The sequence below is a fragment of the Dioscorea cayenensis genome, unplaced genomic scaffold (genome assembly GCF_009730915.1).
Source record: "Dioscorea cayenensis subsp. rotundata cultivar TDr96_F1 unplaced genomic scaffold, TDr96_F1_v2_PseudoChromosome.rev07_lg8_w22 25.fasta BLBR01000378.1, whole genome shotgun sequence".
Taxonomy (NCBI): Eukaryota; Viridiplantae; Streptophyta; class Magnoliopsida; order Dioscoreales; family Dioscoreaceae; genus Dioscorea; species Dioscorea cayenensis.
In genome coordinates, this window is record NW_024086769.1 from 19,389 (window position 1) to 32,673 (window position 13,285).

At 29.0% G+C, this 13,285-nt stretch overlaps 1 pseudogene; it reads right to left on the bottom strand.

The window, feature by feature from the left end:
• Window positions 1-9,047: 9,047 nt before the first annotated feature.
• Window positions 9,048-11,990, bottom strand: LOC120254204 (annotated as a pseudogene).
• Window positions 11,991-13,285: the final 1,295 nt, after the last annotated feature.

Sequence of the window (13,285 nt, forward strand, 5' to 3'; positions counted from 1 at the left end):
AAATAATTTTAATTTATCTAAATTTAGTTTAAATTTGTTAATACTTTTTAAAAAAATTTATTGCGAATTTAATTATAAAAATAAAAATATTTTAGTTTTTATATAGACTTTGAACAGATTTTCATTCAATAAAAAGATATATCCTATAAAAATTTCTAAATAATTTTAATTTATCTAAATTTAGTTTAAATTTTATAATAATTTAAAAACAAAATTCTATATAAATCTCTATCTCAATTTATATTCTTTCTTAATCTTTCTTGCTCTCTCATCGTTGCTAGGGTACATTATATTTCTCTTTCTTAATGTCTATACTACAGTCTATTTTTTATTTTATTGTTACCTCCATCTTAAGACACTTTCAGCTTTTTTTAGTTCTTGATATGTAATGCTTATGTAAGTTCCTACTTCATCAAAGATCTCATGAATCTTTAAGTATTTGTATTAGTGTTCCAATGCACTTAGTTCAGAAATTTTTTATAATTGCTTGATTTGCTTCTAATTTTTATGGGTTTTTGTAGTGATGATGGTTACGTTGGAGAAAAGAATATTTGAATGGGAAAGAGATTGACATCAGCTACAATCATTAGATTAAAGTTTTCTTTTCAAAGGTTTGCTAACAATATTGATTCTTGTGTTTTTTTTTTAATTTATGTATTTTTTAATTATCATTATTTTATAATGAAATTATTGTTATAATTTCTATAGTTGTTTTATTAGCACTTTAAATTGTTAAAGTTTGTCATTAATCAATTAAGTTTTGTTATGACTATCTATTGTGCTTATTATTAATGTTTTGGATGCATATTAACATATATGTATATGTATATATAATTATATTTTGAACTTTACTTTTGTTAATTTACTCTTCTTATAAATTAATATTTATTATTTTAAGAATATTTATTTCAGGTTTTAATGAGGCAAGCTCTCCATCAACAAAACACCATAAACGCGAACGACACAAGATGCATAAAGAATAGTTATCTTATTTTATATGATTTGCTTAAAATTATAAGTTTTTAATGTTATTGAAATTTTACGAAATTGAAATTTGTTAGTCCATAAGGTTAACTATAAATTATGATAATCTTAGTCCATAAGGTTAACTAAAATATGTCACAAATTACAAATACATCATAAAAACATGATTGATTGTGACATTATAAAAATATTACAAATTATATAATATTCAATTAATTGTGACATTACAAAAAAATTAATTTATGGTGTATATTTTTAACAATTATGCATGTCACAAAGTATTAATTTTGTTGTGACATGTATATTTTTGTCATCTTAATTAAATGATCAATGTATTTAATGACGAAAATATTTTTCATTAGTGACGCATTTTCATTATCCCGAAAAAAGACTTTTGTCACTAAATATTACATTTTTTAACAATATATAGTGACGTTTCTATTTAAAATGGTAACAAATATTTTTGTTATTTATTATTTGAAAATCAATGGAATGTCACAAATGATAAAACTTTACCTCATATTTAGTGACAATTCATAACATTTATAGACGGTTTGGCAGCAACATTTAGTGATAAAAATGCACTGTCATTAATGATTATAAAATAGGTAAAAATATGATAATTTTGTCACATAAAAGGTATTATTGTGTAGACGAACTTGTAAATCGTCACGATGAACGCTTTAGCGACGGAGCAAAGGCTGACAAAAATGTGGTAGTGACAACAAAGCGTCACAAAATATTTTTAGTGACAAAAATATATTATTTTATGACATTATCGCATATGTCAATAATTGACAAATTTGTTGTAGTATATCTTTAGTGAGGTGGAAAGGTGACGATTATTATGACGGCGTATTTAACCCCATCAAATATTATACGTGATGAAAATTTAACATTTTGTGATGCTAACTAGTATGGCAGTAATTAATAAATTTGTTGTAGTGAAATTGTCGATCGTCATTGGTCGGGTCGATGGCATCATCCAACCACCACGCGGTCGACTAGTTACCCGGCCATCATCAACGTCATCACCAGCGTTGGCTCGTTGGCCAACCACAAGCCACCCGTATCATTTAGCTATCGTCATGGGCCGGCCATTAGAATAGTACAAAGAGTATTTTGATAATTTTATTATTTTTATCCATTCATATTTTTGTGTTATTCATTGAGCATGGAGCGACTACAAGCAATAATAATGTATTATTACGCTTGTGTTGGAATAATAATGTATTATACTGCTTGTGTTGGACCCACTTGCAAATCAAAATGGAACCTTTGATCCTTTATTCCTAAGATTTGTTTGTTGCATGACTAAATTTTATAATTCTCCATGTTTGTTTTTAAAATAAATCACTCAAAATATATTATAGAAATAACTATAAATATGGTCTATAGATAACGACGTACAATAAAGATAGAGCAAGGATTAAATGAAACCATTAGGCCATCTTCCACTTACAACACAAAACTTTACCTAAATCCTAAATTTTGTTATGCAGTAAATTATACTCTAACCACAAACTCAAATTCTACATATATATATATATATATATTCTCAGAATATTCCTTACACATCCCTTATTATTATTATTATTATTATTATTATTATTATTATTATTATTATTATTCAATCAAAAAATACATAAAATTAATTATTTTTAACAATGATTTAATATTTTGAATACATTAATTACATTGTAGCTGATTTCCCAGAATATTGATATGTTGGTTTAATATAATTAGTTTTTTACATTGCATTAGCTTTTATTAAAGTTATTTAATGATTCTGTTTATTATAGGTGAATGTTTATGTAGTATTATCAATATTATTATGAATGTATTTTGTTTTAAACTCATAGTGCATGTGTCTTTCATTGTTTTTAATATATTTTTAACTATTTATCAAAAATTAATTTCATTAACAATATTATTAATAATTAATTGATTGTGCAAAAAATTAATATTGTAAGTATAAATTGACTACTTATAATTATATTCATGAATTATTAACTTTATAATTTTAATTACAATAATAAAAAAAAAATATTGATTAAAAAAAATATATGTGTGGACCCCAAATTTTTGGACATCATCCACCATCCACAACCCCAAATTTATACCCCAAATCCCAAATTTAGTTATGCTATATTGAATTATACTTCAACCACAAATATTAAATTTTACCCAAAAAAAAAAAAATATTCTCAAAATATTACTTCCACATCCTTCAACAACCACTTCTTTCAACCTCGAATACCTTTGGAAGCTATTTCGATAATTTAGGCTAAAGTGTTGCTAATTTACTAGAATATTAGTTTTAATATAATTAGTTTTTACTCTGTATTAGTTTTTATTAAGGTTATTTTCAATAAAAATTCTAACTATTACTATTTCATAAATTTATCATAAATTAATTTAATTAATAATTTTATTATGAATTAATTAATTAATTGCACACAAATTAATATTGTAGGTATATAATGACAACTTCTAATTATATTTATGAATTCTTAATTTTATAATTTTAATTACAATAATAATAAAAATAAAAATAAATTATTTAAAAGATTAATATTCATGTGGGACCTAAATTTGGGGGCATCATATACCAAATCCCAAATTTGACACCACAAATTTGGGATTTGAGTAGTGCATTGGAGATGGTCTTGACCTCAAACTCTAAATTTGTGATAATATTTCCGAGTGGATTGGAGTTAACCATAACTTTAAATTTGGGATTTGGGGTCATGATCGGGAGATACCTCTTACAAAGACGTCATAATTATCCAACTTTAATCCATGATATAAGTGACACGCATATAAATAAAATAAAATAAAAATGGGAACTTAGTCTTTGCTTGGATGAGGTGAAGGAATGTTTTGTAAGGTAGGGTAGAATAAAGTAAGGTAAAAGAAAATAAAAAAAAGTTTTAAGTGTGGGCCCCACACCTTTTCTTTTTTATTTGATTCATTTATTTTGTATGCATGGCGGTTACGGAAAAGGAAAAGAAAACCCCCTTTTTATTAAATTTTTCTTAATCTTTATATTTTATTAGGTTTTCAAACCCTAGCCGCCATCTTTTTGTTTCTTCCGATATAGTCTCTTGTTTGGACCAAGAAAGAGGGAGAGATCTTGCCTCTTTCTTTTTCTATTTTTCTTTTTAGTGTGTGGTCGCTGGTGAGGGACGGAGATAGCCTGCCAGTCAAAGGTTGTATCATATTGTTGTGAGGTAAGCGTTCTCTTCCTAGATCCGGGGTTAAGTGGTGGAATTTTTTTTTAATCTCCTAGATCTTGTCGTGGCATTGTTTAATGTTTTTATTTAGGGATTAAGTGGTGAATGGATCTCATGATGAAAACTAGCCATTGAATAGTAAATTTTTCTATATTAATTTGCAAATTGTTGTCGCCTATGTTCATGATCAAATTATGTGTTAAAAACATTATTTTTGATTTGAAAAAAAAAAAATAAAATTGTTAGTATTATTTTTGAAATTAGTGTGGAATTAAGTGGTGCTGGCGTCCACTTTAATTAGCACTCACAAATTTAACAAATGTATTTATATATATAGATATATATTAAATTTATTGGATTGGATGGTTGTGTTCATCATTTCCTATATTTTAGAAGCCATGCTTGATTTCAAGGAGTTCAATGTTTGGTGCTTAATAATTAATTGCTACTTGTTTTTCCAATTAGATTGTCATCACCATATTATGATCAGGATAATATCAATGATTTTGTCTTTATATGTCAGCAACTATTCTTGTACAATAGGTGCTTTGTGGCCTGAATGTTAAAAATTTATATATAGGATGGTTAGTTGGAGGGCTTTTTTTCATAAATATTACATATATTTTTTTTAATTACGAAAATATGTAATTTTTAATTTAATTACAAAAGTAGGTAAAACGGTAGACTCTCTACCGTTTTACATGCAAATGAACAAAAACGGTAAACAACTTACCGTTTTTTGTGCAAAAGCATAAATAACGATAAACTGGTTACCGTTTTCATAATATACTTGAACAGTAGAGCTTTGGTGCTCTAACTCTTGCCATTGAGTTGCAGTGAAGGGATACCTATTGCTACAACTACTATTACTACTTCTTCCTCTCCCATTCATCATCATCATCATATCTCTATATCAACTCACTCACTCACTCTCAAAAGAAAGTAGAGAAGAGAAGGAAGTAGTTACAGTAACTAGCAAAGGTTGTCTCTGGTGTTCAAGTGGAAGTAAAAGCATTGAATATGGGACTAAAAGAAATTGGTTCCTTTTTCCAAGTGCATAGGAAAGGTCATTCGGTGAAGAGAGAGAGAGAGAGAGAGAGAGAGAGAGAGAGAGAGGAGAGAGTGTCAGGAATCTTCCGTGTGTTGGTGCATGACCAAATCAAAAATAATCTTGTTTTGAGTTGTTTAAAAAGAAAACAAGGAGGAGGAAGGAGGAGGTGAAGGTGGTGATCGTTGAGTGATGTCTTAAGTCTGTATAAATGTGTTATATATATAATGTCTTTGTGTGTGTGTGTATTATAGTAATGTATTTATTGCTCAAAGCCATTGGCATAAAGCTGGTTGTTTTAAATGGTAATGACTGGCAGAAGTTGCATCTCAAAGCAATTTGCAGAAGACTGATCTTAAGTAGCAGCAGCATTGCTGCCAGACCTACCACAAGACGTAGCTCTCTCTCTCTCTCTCTCTCTCTCTCTCTATAGACTATATATATATATATATATATTGCACTCTATCTCTCTGTGAAATAGGCTGTTGTGCCTCTGCTGCCCTGTTGTCTTCTCCAAACTTTACTACAACTCAATGACAAGAGTTAGAGCACCAAGCTCTATTGTTCAAGATATTATGAAAGCGGTAACCGGTCTACGCTTTTCTATCTTTTACGTGAAAAACCGAAACTGCTTTACTGCTTTTTGTTCATTTGCATGTAAAACGGTACACTCTATACCGTTTTACCTACTTTTGTAATTAAATTAAAAATTACCTATTTTCGTAATTTAAAAAAAATATGTAATATTTATAAAAAAAAAAGCCTAGTTGGAGTGTTGTGTGCTTTATTTAAATTATATGTATATATATATATATATATATATTAAATGGATTTCAAGATTTAGATACTGTGGTTGCTTTGATTCTATAGGGAATAGTGGAGAAGCTGTGTGAGAATAGTTGATATATTCCTGTGTATTTGTAGCATGTTTAACATTTTAATACATTGGAATGTACTCTCAAATATAGGGTGTTCTGTGAAAGCCTAATTTTGTGGTGCTTGTAGTTTCGGTGTTAGCTAGTCAGGTAAGTACACCACATATAAATATGTACATATATGTATATGGAAATTTTTAATTTACGATAAATATCTACGTAATTATTTAATTAACTTGGATTTTACTGTTAAATTATTCAAAGGCTCAGGAATGATTCATGCTACCTTTTTTGATTTTTTCTATTTATTTACTATAGGATTATTATGGTATTATTCTTTGAAATGATGGGTTCCGAATCAGCTTATCTGTTTAATTTATGATTTTTTTTATTTATTGCTTTGGATTGCTGGAAAAGTGTATATATATATTTTGTTTTCCTGATTAATTATGTTTGTTTTAATGCTATTATCTGATTGGGGCTTTTGCAGGTGTACCCCTAAAAAATTTTGAAATTGCATATTTGCCCCTAAATAAAAGTTAATTGAATACATACCCTTGAATAATATACATAATTGCGTATATACCCTTGGGGTTCAAATTAGTTGAAAAATCATCTATTAATAAACAACAAATATATAAAATTACCATTATATCGTTGCGTATATACCCTTGAAAAGTTTTTTTTAAGTTGTATAAGGGTTATTTTGGACCTTTTGTATATCTTAATCCAAGTTATAACCATTATTAATCAAGTTTGATTACCGAAATCTAACAGTAAGGGCATATCCGCAATTACCTATATTTTTCAGGGGTATATATACAATTATGTTTTTTCAGAGGGTAAATATGCAATTATAAAACTTTTGAGGGGTTTATAACCAATTCTCCCTATCTGATTTAATTAATTTTTAAATTGTGTGGAATTTGTTGTTAATTAATAGTTGATTATTTGATATAATTGGATTAATTTTTGTTAGAAAACGGGATCACTAAATTTTAGTGTTATTGTGTTGACGATAATTTTGGACCTGACATATTTTTGTATAGAAATTCATAGTCCCCAATTAACTGTGCAATAACCCTGACTGTGTCGACACGTACTTCTGACATAGAAATTATAGTTTCGCACCATTCCGTCGGTGAAGAATAACGGATTCTGATATTCTGGTTCGGGTCACTGAGGGTAAACTTATGAGTTCTGAAATCTGACTCGGGTCACAGAGTTTAAATTAATGAGTTCTGATGTTTTATTTTAGCACTAGTTGTTTGGGGGACTTATATGCTCGATTCTTTGGTAAATTAAATTCGTTATGGATTATTTCTGGTTTCTGGGTTTCTTTTGATATTATTCTGTTATGTTACATTTTGTATGTTTTTAGAAATCATTGAATTTTTCGTGATCCCGATATTTTTAGTGGTTGCTTACTGGGCTCCCAAGCTCATTAAGTTGTTTTCTCTATCTTTCAGATCAGGAGTAGGGTTGGGTGGTGGACAGCCCAGCGGGGTCGTTGAGCAAGTCGTCTTCTAGTTCTTTATCAAGTTAATAAACTTTCTTTGTTGTGAACTTAGAACTTCCGTCTTATGTTTAATGTCAATTTGGGCATTGTGCCTCTATGTTGTTTTTGAAAGTTAATGTCTTTGTTAAAGGTTGTTTTATCTAGTGTGAGACAGGTTTTGAGGCCTTGCGTGCCTACTTGGTCACGACCTTGTAGGTATGCAGACGTTTGTCAATGCTCCAGGTTCGGGGCGTGACAAATTTAAGTTATACCTTGTTTGGATTAAAGGTAAAGTAAATGGAGATTATCAAACCTTCTGGTGTTTGGATTGAAGGTAGTAGAAGATAAGGTTTATATTAATATTAGTAAAATGCCTCCTAAGTTATAAATAATATTTTATGCTAATTTTACACCTATAATATTATTTTCGTAAATTAAATATTTTTATTTGATAATTTATAATATTTTATTATTATTTTTTCAAAAAAATATCAAAATTCAAAACCAAAACCTAAATTTTTCTATAGGGCATGGATGTAATTATCTAAATTCAGTTAGGTATTTTTGTTTTGAAAAATATTCAACCCTCCAAAACTCCCCGAGGGTTGAAAAAGGGGTTAAATGGAGGTTTTTCAACCCTCCAAAACTCCCCGATTTGGAGGGTTGAAAAAGGGGTTAAATGGAGGTTTTTCAACCCTCCATTTAACCCCAAGTAAGAGGGTTGATCCATAACTCCACTTTACAAAACCTTCATCTACCCTCTCCCAAGCAAGCCTTTAGTAGAGATATATATGTACATGAATTACTATATTTGTTTGTTAATTGGAAGGAACAATATAAGTTGACCACAAATTTGTCTAATTTTGTTCCATGTCATTGTTTCCGATGGAGAAATTGTTATGATTTTCTTGTTAGGATTTTCTTATACAATCAAATTTAAATTTACTTTAAATACAGATAATATAAGTTTTTAATTCAAAAACTATCCGCATTCAAAACAAAATTACTAATAAATTGGTCCAATTTGAATCAAAACCTATCAGCATGCCTAGAAGATATTTCAGAAACTAAATGATCGTAAACAAAACAGTGAATAAATATTATGTTGTACAGTCATATTCTTGTTATTTGATTTTTTTTTTCAATCATTAAAAATTTAAAACTCCTTATTTCTAACTCTCTGGATATATATTTTCTTTACTATATTTATTTTGTGAAATAAAACTTTAATATTAAGTTTTGGTAGTTTTGGATGATTGAATTTTTTTTTTTTCAAGTAAAGCATATATTTTTGTAACCGCACATAAAAGTTAAGAATTATTATTAAAAGTTTTTATGCAATAAAATACAAAAATGAACAAACAACAAATTATAAAATTATGAAAAATAAGCATCATGCAATCAATTCAGGCATGAACATTGAGATGGCAAACAAAGACAGCTTGCCTTGTGAATAATAAAAACAAAGTCATGCTGTCCTCATCTTCAGGTGTCCTGAGTCTTTCCAATGCCTAGTTATACAATGCCTAGTTATACAATCAAAGGATATAAGTTAAAGTATACTTTTTTTTAATCATATAACTAATAACTATAAAACTGTTAAACATTCAAGGATGATTTTCCATGCATAATTGTTTTCATTACTACAAATGGGCTCACATTTATCATCTATTAATTATTGGGAATTTTTTTAAATATTTGAAATTTTTAAAACTTCAATGTTTTTATTTAATTTCTCTTCTCATTTGAAACTTGAAAGCTGCTTACATATCTCTATAAAGTAAAAGTGAGTAATTACTATATCTCTTTATAAAAATCATATATACTCATAAAACATTTTTAATAGTTTTTTATTAGTTTATATATATTAATAATTTTTTTTATACTAACCAACAAACATCTCCATTTAAAGTTAAAATCAGTAAAGTCACTATAGATGTGAAACGGCAAGAGATCCGATATTAATTGGCCAAGCAACCATTAGTATATACATTTATAATTATAAATCAATTTAATTTAAAATAATATAAATAATAGAGTGATTTTTTTTTCTCTCATCCTATTTAATAAAGAGGAGAAGGTAAATGACACTTAAAGTTTTTATATAAAAATTTTTAATTGCTTTTTAGTAAAAAGCATATAATTAAATAAGAATAAATTATAATATATATAAATATATAAGTAAATATCATATTTTTTTCTAGACATATAAATAATTTCCTATTTTCCCAGGTATGGAAACAGAAAAACCTATTATCTGAGATATCATTTATTAAAACAAACTCAAATTTTATCTCATTAAAATAGTATTTTTTAATTCCAAATATCATTAAAAAAACAATAGGTACCACTAAAAAATTAAAATCATTAAATCAAAAGAAAAGCTGCTTTGTCCAAAAGGAGCTTTTGACAAATTGTTGCACAACCCAAAAGTACTTATAAATAATAAATATAATAATAAATTAAAAAAAAGTACTTTTGGACCAGTGAATAATTAAAACTAAAAATAGGACGAGAAAAAAGTTATGTAAAAAAAATAAGATAAAAGAATATTATAAAAAAAGACAAGAGACATGTTGAAGCATGTGAATAATACACAGGCCTGAATGCACAAAGCACATTAAATAGATTCTCAAGGGGGATGATATGGAGCCCATTTTTGCCCAAATTCACTACAAAAAACTCTTTGTTCCAACTCACAGACATGACACATCCCTCCTCCTGCTCTCCCTCTATTCATTATTAATATTTATATTCTTCTTTCTGCTTCATTTTATTATCTATAATTTTTTCTTATAAAAAATACAAATAAAAGATTCCATTCTAACTTTCTAATTATAGTAACTATAGATTACATGGTAACAAGAAGAAAATTTAATAATTAAAAAATCACCAAATTAATAAAATAATATATATATATATTTATCTTTTGATTTTTCAAAAGGCAAGATAAAAAAACCCCAGCGTATCAAAAGCACCGCAATCCGCGTCAACAGATAAGGACGGCCTCGTTACCCGTTCCCATTTCCCACCAAAACTTCATATGATAATAGTTATATAAATAAATAAATAAATAAAATAATCCTTCAAATTACAAATAATAATAATATTATTATTATTAAAAATAAAAATTTATAATTTATTTCGTGACCTTCTCATGTCTCGTCTCTAATTTTAACAAAATACGTCGCCCCACAAAGAATGTTTCACATGACTTAAAATTTATTAACTCAGACCAGAGAGCCGTATCATATATATTTTCAGTAAATATTTCATGAACCCAAACGATTAAATTATTACCATTTTCTCATTTTTGGAGTAATTATATAGTCCAAAGACAACATTAATTAAAAAAAATAGAAGAATTTAAAATAAATTGATTAAGAAAATTAAAATTACAAATAATGTATATAATATATATACTAAGAAAAAACAAAAATAATTTCTTCTTTTAAATCCCAAAAAAATAGAATCACATGTAAAAATGAACACCTCTCTACTTCTCGTCGTCGTCGTCGTCGTCGTCGTCGCCGGCGAGGGTTTCTTCTTGAAAACGATCTCCGTATCAAGGCCGAAACCATCAACCCTCACGAACCCCTAACAACCTCCATCCTCTTGAACAGCATCACAACCCCATCAATCCCGGAGAGATCGTTGGCCGAGTACTTGTCGCCCTTGTGCTTGATCGTCACATGGAGCACGCACACGCCGCCGGGCCGGAGCGTGCGCTCGATCTCGGCGGCGAATCGATCGGGGTAGAGCGCGTGGTCGAAAACATTTGAGAATTCGAAATCGAAGGAGTCGTCAGGGAAGGGCTGGGAATGGAAATCGCCGGCGACGACGAGGGGAGGATTAGGGACGAGATCCATGCCGATGGTGGAGACGACGCCGATGGCGCGAAGGGCGGCGACCTCTTGGCCCATGCGAGCGCCGATGCAGAGTGCTTTTGGAGGAGTTGGAGAGAAGCGATTGGGATTTGAGATCGGAGAAGAAGAGGGAGAAGACGCGGACCTTGCGATCCCAATCGCGGGTAGTCCAGACGCGGCGGAGGTGAGGGTTGAGGGTCTTGTTGAGCTGGTGCTTGATGTAGGCGTCGTAGGAGGTGTAGCCTGGCCGGATCTTGAGGGAGGGGGAGAACGCCGGCGAGGTGGTGAGCTTGCCGGGGGTGCGGAGAATGAAGAGGAGGATGAGGAAGAGAGGGAGGAGAAGGAGGAGAGGTTTGATAAGGGGTTTCATTGGTTTGGAAGTCATAGGGGTAGGATGGGAATTTCAGGGGGTGAGCTCACCGCCGGTGGTCACCGCCCTGGACAGAGAGAGAGAGGAGGGAGGGAGGAAGACGGTTGGCAGTGGAGGAGAGATGGAATGATGATGGTGGTCATGGAAGTATATTTATTTATTTATTTATTTATTTATATATATATATATATATATATTTGGGGTTTTTGAAAATTGAAAATATGGGAGATAAATGGGTAATGAAATATTTGCTATGTTATATTAAGCTATTTTTTAATTTAGAAATAAATTAAAAAAGGGGGTTTTTTTATTAATTTAGTTTTTTTTTTAAGTTGTATTTTTGGGTATTAATTTATTGAGGTTTATGTTTGTTACAAATTAAATTAGATGTGTTTGTTGTTTGGTTTCATTTGTAAAATATTGAAATATTTATAATTATCTTTTGAATTATATAAATTTGTTTTATCGGTGCATGAATTATATTAGGTCTATTTATTTTGATTTTTTTTTTAAACCTAACATGACAGCTATTGCAATAACAAATAAATAAATTTTGAGCCCATACAACGAAAGGACCCTAATGAGTATAGGCTGTATAGCTGTAGCTGTACAATCACAAAGCAAAATTCAATATTATTATATCTTGGTTGGCAATGGACTATTTTACCCTCGCTTTTTCATATTTAATTATATAACCCATTAATTTAAATATTAATATAATAATAAAGGGGAATGATAAGTAACAAGAATTATATAATTTAAATAATTATAATTATAATAATAAATTTGAATTATTTAATTTAACCATTTAATTCTAGTAATTAAAGTGAATAATATCACTCACAATATTTTATAAATAAAAAACATTATTTATTATTAAATATAGTTAATTAATTTATACACAAATATAAATTATTTGCATTAGGAGCAATTTTATTCTATATCCTCTTTATATTTTTCTTATTTCCAATCTAAATCCTTCCCATTTTTCTCTTCATAATTTTTTACTTTTTAAATCCAAAATAAATATGAGAAATAAGATATGTCTAGTTATGATAGTTATATATTCTGAAAAAGTAAAATAAGATAATCTAATTTTTTCTTTGAAAATATTATGTCATGTGTCAATATTGGTAATGTACCCGGGTTCAATACATGGGTTAAAAATTTGAATACCTTTCTCATAAATAATTTAAATAATGATTTATTTATTTTATTAGAAAAAAAACTGAATATTATGTTTCCAAAAAAACATAATGCATCTAATGAAAGCAAGAGATACGAGTTTTATTTACCAAGATTTAATTTTAAAGATAATGGTGGAAAATTAAATATTGAAAGTCAAATGTGATCCCACATGCAGTCACGTGACAGCGTGGGAATTTTGGGATGCACTAGCCTAGTGGCT